Consider the following 19,411-nt stretch of genomic DNA (forward strand, 5'->3'; position numbering starts at 1 on the left):
AAAGTGGATGGGGGGGTTTTGTAAATGGTCCTTTCGAAGAGACATAGTGAGAGTGTGAGATTTGTCTGGATTGAAAGACATGTTCCACGTGTTGGACCAGTTTGTGATTTTATCCAGATCTGCAGTGAGCGAAGAAGCTGCTGCTTGCCGGGCTGAGGGATGACAGATGGTACGGCAGAGGGTTGAGTCATCGGCAAAGAGAAATAGAGGATTTTCCAGAGAGTCCGAGAGATCATTGATGAAAACCAGAAAAGAACAGGGCCCAGAACGCTACCTTGAGGAACTCCAGCCTGCACAGGAAGAGGGGATGAAAGAACTCCATTTAGGGCCACACGTTGACTGCGACAGGAGAGGAAGTCTGCGAGCCATGAGTGGAGATGACCTTGAATACCATGGGCAGAGAGTTTGGTGAGTAGGGCAGGGTGCCAGACTGTGTCAAAAGCACGTGATATGTCCAGGGATACGGCTCGGATTTCCTGTCTGGCATTGAGGACCTCCATCCATTGATGGGAGAGCAGTAGCAGCATATCTAGGGTAGAGTGACCTGGTCTGAAACCAAATTGATGATTGGAAATCAAGCCATTGGAGAAGAGGAAGGATTTCATGTCTGAAGCGATGATGGATTCCATAACCTTGCTGATGATTGGGAGAAGGCTGATTGGTCTATAGTTACAGGGATCTGTTTTTGCACCTTTTTTATGCAGGGCAGTGATGTTAGCAGATTTCCAAGCAGATGGCAGATGACCTTGGGAAAATGAGAGGGTGAATAGAACAGAGAGAGGGTGAGCAAGAGCAGAAGAGCAGGCTTTGAGGACACGTGGGCTGATGCCGTCTGGACCGGTTGCAGAATCTGACTCGAGGTTTGAAAGCAAGCTCTCCACCTTGTCAGGAGAAAAGGATACAGAGTCCAGGGACAGTTGGGTGCGACTGGGTAAAGTGGGTAGAGATAGTGATGGGTTTGGGACACAAGATTTAGCTGCAAACACCGAGTTTAGACATTCAGCTTTATCACGTGTGGAATCAGCAGTGCGGCCATTTGAGGTAAGGGAGGGGATGGAGGGGAACATACACCAGAAACAGATTTGATTAAACGCCACCAGGATTTTGAGGAGGAGAGAGGTTTGAGAGTTCAGACTTGAGATGAGAAAGATGTTGTTTTCTGGCTCTCCTGAGGGTAGCTACACACTTGTTCCGAGCTTTGTGGAAAGAACTGAGATTACCCTCAGTTGGGTTTGCTTTCCATGAGGCAAAGGCAAGTTGTTTCAGGACAACTGCCTCGCCACAAGCTTCAGTAAACCAAGGGCGGGAGGAAGGGTAAGACAACTGAACACGAGAGGGGATAAATCTGTGCATGAGGGAGAGCAAGTTTCTTTGAAAGAATTCCCAGGATGAGTTGATGTTTGAGAAAGTAGTGATAGGAGACCAGTCTGTAAGTTTGATGGCTGCTCGGAGACCCTGCCAGTCGGCTTGAGTGAAATGCCAGACTCGACGGCGGTGAGGTGGTTCTCTGATAACAGCCAGAGAGATGTCCACTTTAACAAGGACGTGGTCAGAAGAACCAATTGGAGCGAAGGAAGAGCAGCAGATATTGTCAGGGAACAGGAACATGTGCCCCTCACACACACACACACACACTTACTCAGGAACAAAAAGGAAAAGACAGCATTGCTGATTGAGATATCAGTACCCAGCGATTTTGGCTTAAATAATGAAGAAATCAAGAAAATGACCAAATAACAGGAACTCAATGAGATCAAGAAATCTTAGAAGCTGAACAGTATCAAAATTTCACATCAGTGATGATTGGAGCAACAGGAATAATAAAGAACCTCACTGAGATTTATAAAAAAAACATCCCCAGGAATATTATCACAAACGAACGACAACTGGAGGCAGTCTGGGGTTCAGTGCCGATCCTTATAAGAACCCTCGGAACAAATGTCAGAACAACAAAGTGGAACAGCTTGGTCCATGAATTGTGATCCCTTTCCAAAGCGAAGGTAGATACTTTAATTCCTGACTGGACTTCGTTCCATCTCCTTAAACCCACAAATGGAGATAACAACCAATGAGACACACACACACACACACGCACACATACACACACACACACACTCACAGACACACACACATACACACACACACACACTCACACACACACACACTCAGACACACACACACACTCACAGACACACACACACAAATACAGACACACACACATACACACATACATACAGACACACACACATACAAACACAGATACACACACACACACAAACACACACACAGATACACACACACACATACACACACAGATACACACACACACACATACAGACACACACGCACACATACAGACACACACAAACACAGACACTCACACACACACACACACATACAGACACACACATACAGACACTCACACAAACACACACAGATACACACACACACACACACAAAGATACAAACACACACACACACACACACTCATATACAGACACACACACACACAAACACAGACACTCACACACACACACACACATACAGACACACACATACAGACACACACACATACACACACACACACAAAGATACAAACACACACATACAGACACACACACAGACACACACACACAGACACACAAACACAAGACACTCACAGACACACACATACAGACACACACACACACAGACACACACACACACACATACACACACACACACACACAGACACACACACACACACACACACACACAAACACACACACACAAACACAGACACTCACAGACACACACATACAGACACACACAGACACACACACACACACACACACACACACACACACACACACACACACACACACACACACACACACACACACACGCACGGCTCTTATACTATAGATACTGTCACGGAAGTGATCAACGTGGTTAATGAGTAATTACTTTAATATCTCACAATGAATGTTAATAACTGAATGTTTGTAATTCTCAGATTCGCAACGACGACAATGTGATGGCTCCACAGCTCTTCGACCGTTCGAAAAGATGGTGACACCACGTGTGCTCCCTTGGACCGTCGTGAGGTGTGGGGGAGGGGCACACGTTCGAAAAGATGGTGACACCACGTGTGCTCCCTTGGACCGTCGTGAGGTGTGGGGGAGGGGCACACGTTCGAAAAGATGGTGACCCACGTGTGCTACATTGGACCGTCGTGAGGTGTGGGGGAGGGGCACACGTTCGAAAAGATGGTGACCCACGTGTGCTACATTGGACCGTCGTGAGGTGTGGGGGAGGGGCACACGTTCAAAAAGATGGTGACACCACGTGTGCTCCCTTGGACCGTCGTGAGGTGTGGGGGAGGGGCACACGTTCGAAAAGATGGTGACACCACGTGTGCTACATTGGACCGTCGTGAGGTGTGGGGGAGGGGCACACGTTCAAAAAGATGGTGACACCACGTGTGCTCCCTTGGACCGTCGTGAGGTGTGGGGGAGGGGCACACGTTAGAAAAGATGGTGACACCACGTGTGCTCCCTTGGACCGTCGTGAGGTGTGGGGGAGGGGCACACGTTAGAAAAGATGGTGACACCACGTGTGCTACATTGGACCGTCGTGAGGTGTGGGGGAGGGGCACACGTTCGAAAAGATGGTGACACCACGTGTGCTCCCTTGGACCGTCGTGAGGTGTGGGGGAGGGGCACACGTTCGAAAAGATGGTGACACCACGTGTGCTCCCTTGGACCGTCGTGAGGTGTGGGGGAGGGGCACACGTTCGAAAAGATGGTGACACCACGTGTGCTCCCTTGGACCGTCGTGAGGTGTGGGGGAGGGGGACACGTTCGAAAAGATGGTGACACCACGTGTGCTCCCTTGGACCGTCGTGAGGTGTGGGGGAGGGGGACACGTTCGAAAAGATGGTGACACCACGTGTGCTACATTGGACCGTCGTGAGGTGTGGGGGAGGGGGACACGTTCGAAAAGATGGTGACACCACGTGTGCTCCCTTGGACCGTCGTGAGGTGTGGGGGAGGGGGACACGTTCGAAAAGATGGTGACACCACGTGTGCTACATTGGACCGTCGTGAGGTGTGGGGGAGGGGCACACGTTCGAAAAGATGGTGACACCACGTGTGCTGCCTCGGGGTCTGCTCGACCGTCGTGAGGTGTGGGGGAAGGGAAACCTCATCCCAGGAGTTTGATCGAGATCCGCCGAGATGAGTTCGACAGATGTAACGCAGCCCCGTTCGGACACAGTGTGAATTAAGGACCACACGAACACAGGAGACTGATCCCACGACATCGGAGACTGAGCCCACGAACCCAGGAGACTGAACCCACGAACCCGCCGCCCATCCAGACGGCTCAACCTCAAAGGGAAGACATAGACCTCTTATCTTCCCTGTCTATCTCGATTGTTTTGGTCTATCTTGTGCCCTGATCGAGTCTGTGTGCCTTCAGTTTCGTTTTAATGATTACTTGTTTTTTTTTAATGATTTAATTGTTTTCGTTTAGTTTTAATGATTTATTTGGTTTCCCATTGTGACAGCAGTTGATGAAAAAAAAATAAACACGAAATTTTAATATTATTTCGTGGTCAAACTTTCACTTGAAGAAAATTTGAGCATTTACCTCAGGAGTCATCGCTCGGCCAACCGGTTTCTCGAGGGAGATCAATACTCCTGGCTCTCGGGGGGAATTCGTGGCCATCGCAAAAGTACAAAGTCACCCATGATTTTATTGTTGTACATACCAAGACCTTTCAAAAAAATTTGGGTGACAAACCCAAATCTGTACAGATTTTGCTACAGAGGGCGCTTTTCAAAATGGCCGCCATAAGTATTACTTTTGACCATATCTTGGTCTGTGAGACTCATAGAGACATGATATTGGTGCCTAAACCTATGTTTTCAGGGTCATGGAACTCAATAAGACCAATAACAATTACATTGGCTCCTTCGTTTGCGGCGGCCATCTTGAATTTCAAAATGGCCACCATTCAAAATCGCAGCTGTCCATATATCAGTTATCGAAACACATAGACGCTTGATGGTGGCTATACTCATGCATTTAAGCCCAAGGAATCCAATGATAAGAGTATAATAATACAGTGGTTCATTTGGTTGAGTTGTCATGTAACCTTAAATCTCTGGGAACGAGGTTTGTCCTGGAAAAGAACGCAGACTGTGTCATGCTCAGACACATTAGCACCTTCATGATCCCAGTTGTCAACGGCTGCTGATGTGAATTCTCCAGGATCAAAATGAGCTGGTAGTGCAACATCCTGCCAATTCTGCTGTGCAGTGTAGGTTGCAATGTCATATTGATATCGTCGCAGTTCTCCGTAGCTCAGCGCAAGCCCTTGACGATTCAAGGTATTGGTGATGATTTTCCCTCCATGCCCGAGACTGTGAGCTGATTCAGCATTCATTACATGCATTGGTGTTCTCCTTCTGCCACAATGATGTACACAATACATAGTCTGAAACAGAGCTTGGATCTTCCTGCAATGTTGAGCAGAGAGGCAACCATCAGCAGTCTGTTTGGAATCACTGTTATTCTGACCCTCACTATTCTTTGTTTCACATGCATCGTCATCTAACTCTTCATCATCTACATCTTCTGCTGTAGGATCTGTTTCCGTCATTACAGCTTCAGATGCCTTGGGGTATGTCTCGGGGATGAAATTGTATAAATATCCTAAAAAACTTAATTATCGGTTCTTGCATTCTCATACGTTCAAAAGGTATAAAAGGTGTGTACACCTCTCATACATTCTCATACGCATGCATGTTTTAGATCTTGAGCATCACAGAATCTATCATCTAGGTTAAAATCATGACTATCAAGACTTTGCCGTAGCACACTGGCACAAACCTGTACAGGATCAATGGAGCGAATACGCTCTGTCAAAACATCTGCTCTATTACATGGTACACTATAAACCATCAAAGACTTTCGCAACTGGTCAGGATATGTAAAATCAATGCTACTACCAAAGTGTCTAAAAAAATATATCTTCACATCTCTATTGCGAAATTGATGCTCGTCCTCCACAAGTCTATTCAATTGGTCTCTGATTATACTTAGTTCATAGCCATTGCCACTTTTCAGTCCCCCTTTCTAACTCAGAAACGATATCACTCCATGCACGGTGCTTGGGGTTCAGCTCTGGTATATTGCCAGTTGAACGTTGAGCATTCTCAAACTTTTGGATGTATGATGTCATGCACTGTTTGTGATAAGACAAGTCAGCTCCAAAAACTGCATGCTCATCCTGGAGGTCACACATTCGACTGAAAATGTCATCCTGGAAGAAGTTTTCTGCTTGTAAAAGTGAAGTAGCACGGTTCGACTCAGATATATGATATTTCGTGAAGTCCCATTTGTGTGACTTCTTGTTACAAATGATGCAGTTCATCGAGTAGTTGACACTATATGCATCTGTAGGATTTGGAAGTGAACGTACAGCGGAGTGAGCACGAGTCGCAACCCCATGTGGAGTGCCAGATTCTTCTGAGGATAGCGATGCTTTCTGTGATTTCCCTCCTTCCTGGATGCGTCTGAGCAGATTCGCATTGGTGTACTTCTTGTAGCACTGGTTGGAAATATGATAATAGAAGAAGTCACTCTCGGCTGGCATCAACTTTATGCGTTTTGTTACAGAGTCGTTTCGTATGTCACTAGCTTCCCGTATTCGTTTACACCCGTTGGGTGTGCTGATCAGTTTTCCCTGCGTTGACTCTTGACAAATTACACACTTTGTCCGGTCAAAATCACCAACTCCTGTCCCGGAAAGCTGTACAAATTCCATTGCTGATTGTGGATTAGGGCTTGTATTAGGTCTTGAATAAGTGCTTGTCTTCAGAATTTATCTGAAATAAAAGAGAAGTGGATTACAGTGAGTTGATTTGTTAAATGAAGATCTTTAAACGTAATGATTACAGAAAGCAGCAAATCTTCAATTTTGTGATTGACACCATATACTCCTGGCTCTAGGGGGAGTTCGTGGCCATCGCAAAAGTACAAAGTCACCCATGATTTTGGTGATAATAGTTATGGGCGTCACGTTGGATTTATAGGTTACCTGAATATACTCATATCAAGAAGATTTTTGCTGGTCTCAGTGAACCACTGTATTATTATACTCTTATAATTGGATTCCTTGGGCTTAAATGCATGAGTATAGCCACCAACATCAAGCGTCTGTGTTTTGATGACTGATATATGGACAACTGTGATTTTGAATGGCAGCCACTTTGAAATTCAAGATGGCTACCACAAACGAAGGAGCCAATGTAATTGTTATTGGTCTTATTGAGTTCCTTGACTCTGAAAACATAGGTTTCGGCACCAATATCATGTCTCTATGAGTCTCACAGACCAAGATATGGTCAAAAGTAATACTTATGGCAGCCATTTTGAAAAGCGCCCTCTGTAGCAAAATCCATACAGATTTGGGCTTGTCACCCAAATTTTTTTGAAAGGTCTTGGTATGTACAACAATAAAATCATGGGTGAGCTTGTACTTTTGCGATGGCCACGAACTCCCCCCTAGAGCCTACACTACAACACATTCTCCATGGTTTGTCCTTGCGCTTTATCGATCATCACACTAAAACTTGACTGAATCGGGAATTGATTTTTAAAAAAAAAAATTCGTTGCCCGATTTGAACGAAACTTGATACTGCACACAGCGGGAGAATGGCGAGTAAGATGGCCCTAAAGATTTTGCGCTATCTTGTACCGTTTTGGCAGTATTTTGGGAACATACACACATATATACATACAAGATGAGAGTTTTAGTAATAAACGAGACGACCCGTGAACCCGTTGGGTTCCCATTGTGACAGCGGTTGAAAAAAAAAACATTAAAAAAAAGTTAGCTCCAGCGAACTATACCCTGAGGTTGTTTGCATTGATCAAATACTCCCGAAGAGTACTTGACTGAATCGGGAATTGATTTTTACCTTCGCATTCTACGAAAGGTTATGTTTTGGTGGCTGTGTATTTTATTTATTTGTGAATATGTGTGTTTGTTTGTTATTCGCATAACTCAGAAAGTATTAAACCGAATTGCATAAAAATTGGTGGGATGATTCGTGATTATCCAAGGACGATTTGATTAGATTTTGGGAGCGATCGGGTCAAAGGTCAAGGTCAAGGTCATGAAAAGGTCAAAAACAAACTTTTGAGCATAACTTCCTTCATAAGACAGCTATCGACATGCAACCAATGCCATATTGTTCCATGACGAAATACCTTTCGGGTACATGGTGTCAGATTTGACGTGACATCATCAGAAGTGCGTCAAAATGACGTCACAAGATGACGTAAATTTTCAATTTTCGACCTCATCAGTTTTGATCATACCGTTTTGTAGGACTTACCTTAAGGACGTCACACACCAAATTTGACGACGTTCGGACTGACCGTTATGACGTCATTGACGTTTGAACAAACGTTTTTCAATTGTGGCTAAAATGTCCTGATATTTTATATTCAAATATCTATGTAATTTGTAAAGGAAATTGTCCCAAATCCAGGCATGATGATCAGTACCAAAATATCTGCTTATTTATGAACAGGTTTTGCAAATTAACTCTATGGTCAAGGTCAAGGTCACACTCAAGGTCAAAATATACTTGTAGGCATAACTTCAGATCTAATAGAGCTATTGACATGAAACCAACGTTAAAATGTTCCGTGAAATAAGAGCTTTCAGGATGGTAGTCCGCGATTGGTAGTGACGTCATTGGAAGTGCGTCAAAATGACGTCACAAGATGATGTCATTTTTACTTTCGATTTTTTTCAGTGTTTATCATTCCATTTTGTTGGACTGCCCTCAATAACGTCTAACACCAAATTTGACGTCCATCGGACTGATGGTTGTGACGTCATGGACGTTTTTAAATGACGTTTTTCAAATGTGCCCGGAAAAAAGTAGCGGCGGCGAAGGTATGCGCTCTACCGAGTGCCCGTTCTAGTTTAATAATTTTTTTCGTGGCCCGATTTTAACGAAACTTGATACTCCTGCACATCGCAAGCGAATGGTGAGTTAGGTGGGGCGAAAATTTTTGTGCTATTGTGTACCGTTTTGGCTGTATTTCGGGAACATACATATACATACATATACATACATATATACAAGATGAGAGTTTTAGTAATATACAGATAGATAGATGATACCAGATAACCACTTGGTTCCACATCCGGAGTTCAACATGCACACAGGATCATTGATCTGGAAGTTGATCATTGACCACAACACCAACAAGTTACCCCAACCTTCTGGGTACATTCAGAAATGTCACAAGGTGGAGGTGAATTTGGTGGCTTGCAAAAACGCTTTTGCTTGCAGCCAAAGGTTACCTTGTTAACCGATGGGTCCTGTTGGATAACTTTTGACTTGTTAGAGATCATACGCAGGCTCTTGGCACTTTGCATACATGCAGTGGTTATTTCCATGACTTTAGCGAAATTGGGGTCGGATTGAGAAAGTAGTTTCCACAGAATTGAGTCGTTATTGATGCCTATTATAACGAAATCACGTAACATCTCTTCGAGTTTATCTTTAAACTCACACTGATCGGTGAGTCGGCGTAAATCAGCCACAAACTCAGATACTGACTGATGTGGCGTAAATCACCCATCTTAACGATGATGGGTATAAAATTTATATCTCCAGACGATCTTACATGGTTTAGGGTGAGAATATCTTTTCATGAGAATGACATGCTCTTCATACGACTTGTCAGAAGGTTTGGCTGAGGCAAGAAGATCTTTGATCTCTACGTTGAAGTGCCGCGTACGGTCAGTAATCTAGCTCGCCGCCTTTCAGCATCCTCATCGGTGTCCATTTTGTTTGCCACTCAGTCGATCGGTATAGTCTTCCCAATCATCCCCCACTGTGTATTCACACAATATGCCGATGCACGAAGACATCCTCGTCACCACTGTAATGTACTCGATGAAAAGGGACGAAGACTCCGGAGTGGGAACAATAGGTTTAATCTGGACACGGGCACAGCACAGCACCACATCGGAACATGGGTGGGTCACGTGACTCCCCTTCACCACACCCCGGTGCACCCATGTATGTATGCATTAGTATAAACTACTGAGACATCACAGTGCTCATCACGAAAAATCCAAAATAAGCCTAGCAAAGATGGCGGCACGCCATCTTGGTCAGGCCTCTGTGGTTGCTGGAGGCTTCAGCCGCCATTTTCTTCAGCCGATGCCTCGATTTGGAAAGACGATCTACTCTCACGAACTAATTAAAGTATATAATCGAAATATTATGTTGGCTTTAAGAATCAGATCTGGTGAACAAAATAAGTGTCAAAATATGGAGTGAAATCTGAAAAGTTTAACAAATTTGCGATTTTTATACCTTAGTGTATTTATTTAAGCAAAGCATTGAACTTAACTTTTTTCTACTGTTCGGACGATTATATTGAGTGAAGAAAAGATTATGGAATGTGCAGAAAGTGTAAATTAATTGAGTGAAATGACGTGATTCATCACCTGATTTTGCAATGCATGACGGCACAGTCCACAGGGGTCCTTTTTTATGGGAATTACATACGCAGTTTGCTCTTTCCGTTTTGCGTGATTTGCTAACATTACAAAATATTAATACAAATATAATATTATAGTTCCGCCAATATTTTAATAGTCGGTAGTTTCTGCAAGTTAAGATAATTTTTTGTTGTTGCTGTAAGTGAAGAGGATTTTTTTGTTTTTTGCTTTACACCGGTGTGTGCGTGTGTGTGTGTGTGTGTGTGTGTGTGTGTGTGTGTGTGTGTGTGTGTGTGTGTGTGTGTGTGTTTGCTATGTGGGTTTCACAATGTGGAATGGAAGCCTCCCACGGTGGGCTTAAAGTATCGACATTAATTTTGTTAAGGGGTCACGATTCATGGACCAAACTGTGAAGTTTTCTGTTTTCAAAGTTTTTATGCCGAGGGCTCTCTTTAGGATCGTAACTGAGCCCAGGACGGCTTCCAACTACAGTTCGTTTGTTGTGATATTCCAAGGATGGTTTTTAATAACTCTGTGAGGTTCTTCTTCATCATGCTGGTGAGGTTTTTTTCCCCATCACTGGTTCAACTTTGGTTTTCTTCAGCTTCCTGGATCTTTTCACTTCATGCTTGATATCTTGGTATTTGGTCATTTTCCTGATTTCTCCATTGTTAGTCCAAAATCATCAGTATTGTTACGTTTGAGGGGGGGGGGGTATGCATTCAAAGGGTAATTAGGATGTTTAATTAGGTATGCCATGCTGTTAGAGTGTACCAGGATCTCGATGTAATAAGTAGCAATTCAGTGGTGATAAGTTGTCTAGTAAATGTCCATTTCTTCAAGGGGGAAATGATAATTGTCACGTAATTAGACAGGGAGACGGGATAGGGTAAGTGTGTCTGCGTAAACCCCTTTTAGTATTCCCTGGAGGCTTGCCGTGACGTCACAGGACAGTGCTGCGGATGGCTCCGCCCCGTGATCACGATTGGCGGAAGGCGACGGCAGAGGGCCAATATAAACGGCTCGATTGGAAGTGACGAGGACTCGAGGATAAAAAGGCTCTGTTCGGGGAAAAGGCGAAGAGGAAGAAGATCGGGACAGAAAAACTGTTTTGGTGGAGGTTGTTGTGCTGGGAGCGTGCTGTGTTGTTGCGCTGATTCGGCCCTGGTTTCATCGTGTCTCGAGGCCTTCCTGTGCCTCGTGCCTCACCTTGGTTGGCTCTGGGGTTCTGCTGGCTCGGAGTACGGGGTCGAACGGCGGGCGGACCTGCCTCCCTCTCCTGCTCGCAACTTGGTGCCAGAACTGGTTCCCTGGCGGCTGTGAGCGGACTTGGGCCAGGACCAGGAGGTCAACAGCACCACGGTGTCTCCTGCCCCTGACGAGCGCAACGCCAGCTCGTCCGACGCCAATCCAGGGACTGTTGCGTCCACACCACGGGCCAGCCTAACCACCAGGACCAGCTACGTTTTGTGTGTGTGTGTGTGTGTACCTGGCGCCTTAGAGGGTTTGAGAATGGTATATCCATTGGAATTGTTTGTGTTTTCCCCACGCCCGAACCCACACCACCATCCCGTCGAATCGCCCCGGATCCCTCTTCTTGCCGAGTCTTGTTATTTCTGGTTAGAGAAATAAACGTTATCAACTCAGTGAAAAGCGACTCGTGCCACCTTCCTCGTCCCGTTTGCGGTAGAGCGATTAGAACCGCCATCTTTGGGTTGTAAAGGATAAACCGCCTCCATCGTTTCGGCTCATTCTACATTAGCGGGATTGTTCAAGTCCCGTGGACGTCACAGTATTAACACCTCAATTAGCTTTGCCTTCCTCTTCTTTTTTTTCACCTAAGTATGATATCTGGTTGCCATGCTGTGTTTTCAATGTTCACGCCCGATGGAATGTAAGAAAGGAATTCCAGAGTTTGGAAGTGCGTGGGGAGAAAATTGGAGGAATATCATACCGTGTTGACCTGAGAAAAACAGAGTGTGGGGGTGTGCAGAGGCTTCCAAATGTGTAGAGTGCTTTAAAGTATGTAAAGGATGGACAAGTAGTGATAGGCCCTTTGAGCATCCTCCATTATAGTCCCTGGGCTAAGAACTAACAGTGGTTCCAGAGGTGATGCCAGATCAAGGCCTACCAGGTTAACAGCCCGTCACTGAATTCTGTCAAGAAGGGACAGAAGATGAGTCGGAGCACCCGCCCAGATGTGACTACAGTAGTCCATGACTGGATGTATGTGGTCTTCTGCAGGTGGAGCGAGACCTTGGGAAGGGATGCATCGGCGAGCCCGATACAAGCAGCCAAGTTGCCGGGAGGCTCTTTTGGCAATGCCAGAAATGTACTTATCCCAACAAAAGTAAGTAATGATGGACAGACCAAGATTCCATTAAATTTTAATAATTGTGTTTTGTCCATAACCCGGTTATAAAAAGAGTGGGATCTTGACCTTGACGCCATGTGTAGTGGTGTGTGCTTGTAATCCGGCTACTCGGAGGCTTGGGTTGGGGGGGATCACTTGGGGCTGGCAGCTCTGCACTGTGTTGTACTGGATGGTACAGAACAGCCCTGCTGATACAGTGGCACCCAACCCAAATTGTCAGGTCAGGCCAGATCAGATCTGTGACTTGCTTCAGGTATCACGTAAAACCTGTAGCCCTGTACTAATCTGTTCATGGTCGAGTGTCGATGACTAAACAAGCTCCCCCCACCAGGTCATCCTGGTGAGGAGGGTGTATGGATATGGACACCCAGCAGGACTAAAAACAAAACTTGTCAAAGGGTGGAGGTGCTCTTTGTGAGCCAACTGCCATCCATATCTGATGCCCACTGTGTCTGCGGATGTCCTGCAGTGGGTTACCTTTCCTAGGAGGTTGAGGGCAGGATTTGTGTTCCAGCCACAATAAAAACACTTCACTTCACAAAAACACACAAAGTGGTGCGTGGTGGGGTGGTGCTGAGGTGTCCACCAGACAGCGGTCTCCTTGGGTTAATCTGAGGCAGTCCCTTCGGATGGGTGCCTGGAATGTCCTATCCCTAAGAGATGTGGATGGGCCAGGCATCTGCCTGGGGGATGGCCAGACGGAGGCTCCTGGAGTACCGGTGGAAAGTGGACACAGTGACCTGTTGTGGCACATGCTCCCCATGTATGTATGTATGTATGTATGTTGACCCGGACACGGATAGTAAGTGGGTCTTCTTTTGGTTGATGATGATGAATCAGTCTTTTCCCCTATTACTGACATTGTCAAGGTCGTGATTTAGACTGATGCAGGCTTGAAGGCGGAGTGATGCGGGCAGGAAGCCAGGAGAAGTAGTGTATTTGATTGAGTCATGATAATAAATGGCTAGCTGAGATGAAATGTTTTTTTTTTTTTTTTTTTTGTATACCTTGGTCGAGGCTCGTATGAGAGCTAACACACAACTCCCAGCAAGGAGGCATGAGACAAGAGGGGCGGGAGTGGAAGGGACAAAACAGTGGGGAACAGACACATTAGGTGAACTGTGGAAGGGAGAGGGATGGGGATGGGACGGGGAACATGGCGAAGAGAAGATGGACATTTCAGGGACTTTCAGGAAGGAAAGCAGGAGAAATGAAGGAAGTGGGCTTGGGTGGATTATCGGGGGTAGAAAAGATCGAGGATTTGGATGGGGGAAGATAAGAGGTGGTGGTGAACAGCTGTTTTGAAAGCCTGGAGGGAAGAATGGGAAAGAATAGAGTGAGGAAGTTTATTCCAAAGGCGGGAAAAAGAGGAATGAAAGAGTGAAGATGAGCAGTGATTCGTGATTTTGGTAGTTTTACCAGAAGGGGGTTGTTGGCGGACCTTGAGCGCCCTGTGGAAATGTGGTGGGGACAAATCGCAGAGAGAGCAGGGGGGCAAGGCTGGAGAGGAGTCGGTAGAAGACAGAAAGACCACCGACCAACCTGCGGTGATTGAGTGAGAGGCCCAAAGACTCAGCTTCATTGCGGGAGATGCCGATGATCTTAAATGCCCTGGTTTCGACAGCGTGAAGCCGAGAAAGGTGGGAGGCAGGAGCACCAGCCCAGAGGGGAGAGCAGTACTCCATCAGGCTACGGACAAAAGCTTTGTAAGTGGTCAGGAGCTCAAGAGGGCCGAGGAAGGACTTAGCACGATGGAGGATTGCCAGTCGGCGACTGGCTTTTGAGGCGAGGTTGGAAATGTGACTTTCCCAGGAAAGGTCATGGCAGATAGTGAGACCTAGACGCTTGAAAGAAAAGACTTCTTCCAGAGGATTGTTGAGAAAGTGGATGGGGGGGTTTTGTAAACGGTCCTTTCGAAGAGACATAGTGAGAGTGTGAGATTTGTCTGGATTGAAAGACATGTTCCACGTGTTGGACCAGTTTGTGATTTTATCCAGATCTGCAGTGAGTGAAGAAGCTGCTGCTTGCCGGTCTGAGGGATGACAGATGGTACGGCAGAGGGTGGAGTCGTCGGCAAAGAGAAATAGAGGATGTTGTCGTGCATTTCATTTTTTGAAAGCAGAAACAAAGAAGGCCCCAGCACAGAGCCCTGGGGGACCTGTATTAATGTTATGGGCTGCAGAATATTGACCTTCATGCCACACAAAAATTTGACGATCTGTGTTATAAATTGAAAGTCTGAGTTATTATTATTATTGCAAGCAAAGGCCCAGAGATACCATACGACTTTCGCTTGTGAATGAGACCCTTATGCCAAACTTTAACAAAAGCCTAAGAGATGTCACTGGCTGCAAGTCTGGCCTCGCTATACCGGTCTCCGGCTTGGTTTACTTGTTCACTTCTGAGGGAAAGAACATCATCAGTAGATCGGAAATGAAGGAATCCATTGTGGGCATCAGTTGAGAGATCATGGTCTTCCAGGAAGGTCATAATCTGCTGGTTGATAAGGCATTCAAATACTTTGCTCAAAATGGGAAAGAAGGCTGATCGGCCTATAGTTGGAGGATCAGATTTACCCACAGAGCCTTTAAATGCAGGTCTTACTGAAGCCAACTTCCAGCAAGTTGGGCAAACCGACTTTGATAAGGCATCGGTTGTACAGTTTTGAGATAATAGGGGACAATTCTGGCAAGCACATCTTCAGAACCATTGCATCTGGTCCAGAAGCTTATGAAATGTTCAGCCCTCAGAAGATTTTTCCCAAATCTCTGAGGCATGATAATGACAAAGGATATGTTAATACGTCAATGTCCACAGGGGAGAGACAAGTTGGCAACAATTGATTTTGGTCATCATGTGTAGAGTTTGCAGCAAAATGCTCAGCAAAGAGATTTGCTTTGTCAATGTGGCAGAAAAGGACTTCAGGACCATTGAAAAGGACAGGGACTGTTGATCGATTTTGATTCAGAACACTGTTAGCAACTCCCCAAAAGTCTCTGGAGTGAAGGTGTTGTGTTAAAATAGTTATAAACAGACAGAGTAATTGGACTTGGCTTCTGCTAGAATTTTCTTGTAGTGGTTACTAGCAAGTCGAAAAAGATGATGAGCTTCACCTGACCCAACTCTAAGGTACCGATAGAAGAAGTGGTTTCGAAGAGAGATAGCGGCAGCACAAGCATGAGCGAACCAAGGCTGGGAGTGAGGTTTCATTTGATAGGTCTGAGCGGGAATGAAGAGAATCATGCCAGCTTGAATCCATTCAGTGACCTCGGTGGCTGCCTCAGAAAGGCTGAGGCAAAGGACTGACTTCCAGGGAATGCATCCCCCAGGAATGATCGAAAGGCATCCCAGTCAGCCTTGCCATACCGGAGAACTGTGCGATGAAATGGATAGGTGGTAGTGGATGTTGAGGAGCAAGTTATTTGGACTTCACTCTGGGCATCTTCTAAATTTCCAAATGGAGCCAAAATCTTGGCAGTGCAATCCCTAGTGTTTGAGTACAAAAACAGATCAAGAAGATACAGTAAGTAGCACAGGCTGGAAGTAGCACATATCAGTGGCACAGGCTGGAATTCGGGTAGGAGCTAGATTATATGGGGCTCTCTATCGAGTGCAGCCTGTGGCTGCTGGTTGCATCATTGGTTGGGACGCAGCTATGCTGCTGATGCAGTGTCCCCCTTACCAGTACACTGGTGCTCATTTTGCCGACCTCGGAAGGATGACAGGCCGAGTCAACCTCCTTGTGTATTTTAATTGAGGGGCCAACGGGGCTTGAACTCAGGACCCCAGGATCCCAAGCCACCACCTGAACCACGAAGCCAACACCATGCTATTATATGGGTGAGGTCATGTGACACAGCAATTTTTTAAGCAGTGACACCAGAAGCATCAGTGGCCTGAGAGTGGACCAACCATTTTTTGTGATAGACATTATAGTCTTCAGAGCCCATGATGTCAGCTGCTGGGTATCGGGAGAGTGCATGTCTGTGCTTTTAGAAACAGCATCAAACATTGCACAATTAGGTGATGATGAAGCTCTATACAAGGAGTAAAGGAAGGTAGTGGAATATAGTAAAGAGAGGCGGAGGGACATGAAGTCGTATGCTTCCGCCTTGAGACTGAACCCACGGCCAAGTGGAAAGTAGGCCTTTGCAAAAATAGTCCATGGGAAGGAGGAGAGTGAAATATATGGAGGACATAGCTGGGTACAGAGAGAGATGTGAATGATACCTCACTATTGAGGCGCGATTCATAAAGGGCAAGTCGTTCAACTGCATGTAGGACTGGATGGCAGAGAAGTTTCCCCGAATCCCTTTGATGTTTGCAAAGCAGACGCGAAGCGGTTTGATTGTGGACTTGGTTTTGGGTTTCATTAGTGCCGGAACTCTAATTTTGAGGGAAACTGATAGAGGAGGAGGAGGAGGAGGATATTGGGACCATACTCTGTGCAGAGCGTTGGTGTTGCCGAAGTCTCCTTGGCTATTGGGCTCATTCCTGGACGGGTTGCCACTCTCACACAGTATACCAGAATGCTGGCACTCATTTTGCCAACCTCGGAAGGATGACAGGCCGAGTTAACCCCACCTGGTATTAATTCAACAGCTGAGTGGGATTTGAACTCAGGACTCTAGGATCCAAAGACCACCACCCTAACCATTAAGCCAACACCAGGCATAACTGATAGAGATGTTGAAGATAATGAAGGATGTGGACAAGATATGCACAGTGGCGTTCTTCAGCAGAGTGCAGTTTTAGGACCAGGGGCAAGAGCTTGAGGGTAAAGAAAATGAGAGTTAAGACAGTTTTAAGGCAGGGGTCTTTCAGACTTCAGAGAGTGCATGGAATGGTCTCCCCGGAAAGGTAGTGGCAGTAGAGAGGGGATGGATAGGTTTAAATGGGAATTACGTCAGTATACCCTGGATGCATTGGAGATTGCGGGGTATAGGGATATTGGCAGGACTTGTCGGTAGCTTGTGTGTGGATGGGTGATGATACTGGGGTTGGTTCAGCATATGCATGATGTGCCGAATGGCCTCCTCCGGCTGGAAAGTTCCTCGTGTACCTTTTTATGTGTACGTACTTATCCTCAAACACTATAAACTCATTCAGAATGTGGCTGAAAGGCCCCAGTGCAGCCTCGTACGTTTGAGCAGATCACTGTAATCCTCAAAACACACCCCATGTATTCCAGTACACCAACGGATCGATTTGAAAAGTTTGCTGATAACCTTTAAAGGTTATCTTTAACGGTTTAAAGGTTTAAAGATAACGACCTTTGGTGATCGAGCATGTCGCCCTTTCCTCTCTTCCTTCTTTTGATCAAACTGTCTGGGGTACGTATTAGGTAGCGGCGATGCCAGGAAACGAACTCTCTTCATGCATGTATATGCAGCACATTATATGCTGCGTGTACGTATATGGGTGTATTGCTCTGCTGTTTGATTTACTGGCACCCCCAACAGGTCAATTGTTGATGGACGGACGCCGGCACGCACACAGGCATGCTGAGCCCGAGCTCCTTTTATACATTAGATTAGCTGGGATAGAGTAGGCATGTTGTCGTTGGGGTATCATTGGCCCAGGGGAATGCAAAGGAGGTATAAGGTCAAGGGGGTGTAACAGAGGGATGGAGGTGTGTGAAGGAGGTCCAGGGTTATATAAGGAAGGATGATCCTTGCTGTAATCACCATACCTGTAGCGACCAAGCATTCTCTTATCGTCCCTCAATATCGTCAGATATCACATTGAAAAGACACATGTGAAGTTTAGAAATACCTGAATGCAAAATCGTGAATTTTGGTGCATTTCACTTTATTTATGACTTAAACTACAACAAATCAAGCTTATAAAAGTCTCACTACTCCAAATGTTAGTCTTGAGGTGAAGCCTTCCCTAGACTCGGTGGTGTAATGGTTCGAGTATCTGCTCTGAGTCTGGGAGGTTGGTGGTTCGATTCAATCCCAGGCCGAGTCATACCAAAGGCTTTTTTAAAATGTCTATACTACATGCTGCTTCCTTGCTTGATGTGCGTTTAAAAAGGATATAGAGCACAGACAAACAACCACTGCCCAAGCCTGATCTTGGTTCAACATCTTCGGGTGTTGAGTTCAAGTCCTGGCCCTGTTGAATTAACACCAGGTGGGTTTACTCAGCCCGTCATCCTTATGAGTTTGGCAAAATGAGTACCAGCTTACTGGTAACAGTGTCAAAGCTGCGCTTCCAGAAACGATGCAACCAAGCAGCCACAAGCTGCATATGAATAAATAAATCAACCACTGCTCAGGTTCCTTGTAAAGAAACGATCGTGTTATAGTGATGATGTCACAGTGTTTGTGAATGCAGCACACGTGCAAGCCCCACGTGACGTACAGTGATGTTTTTTTTATTATTACTTGTGCGGGCCCGTAGGTGCGTGGGCCGTACGTGCAAAAAAAAAAAAAAAAAATCTAACGAAGAAGAATTGTGAGGTCAATTGTGATGTCATAGCACAGTGTCCTGTCATTGGTTTGGT

The 19,411-nt window shown here is 45.7% G+C and overlaps 1 pseudogene; it reads right to left on the reverse strand.

Moving 5' to 3' along the window:
• Window positions 1-5,060: 5,060 nt before the first annotated feature.
• On the reverse strand, window positions 5,061-6,859 carry LOC147026299 (uncharacterized; annotated as a pseudogene).
• Between the last annotated feature and the right edge of the window lie 12,552 nt (window positions 6,860-19,411).

This window comes from Eptatretus burgeri, chromosome 5 (genome assembly GCF_056783735.1).
Source record: "Eptatretus burgeri isolate ZD-2024b chromosome 5, Ebu_testis_v1, whole genome shotgun sequence".
Taxonomy (NCBI): domain Eukaryota; kingdom Metazoa; phylum Chordata; class Myxini; order Myxiniformes; family Myxinidae; genus Eptatretus; species Eptatretus burgeri.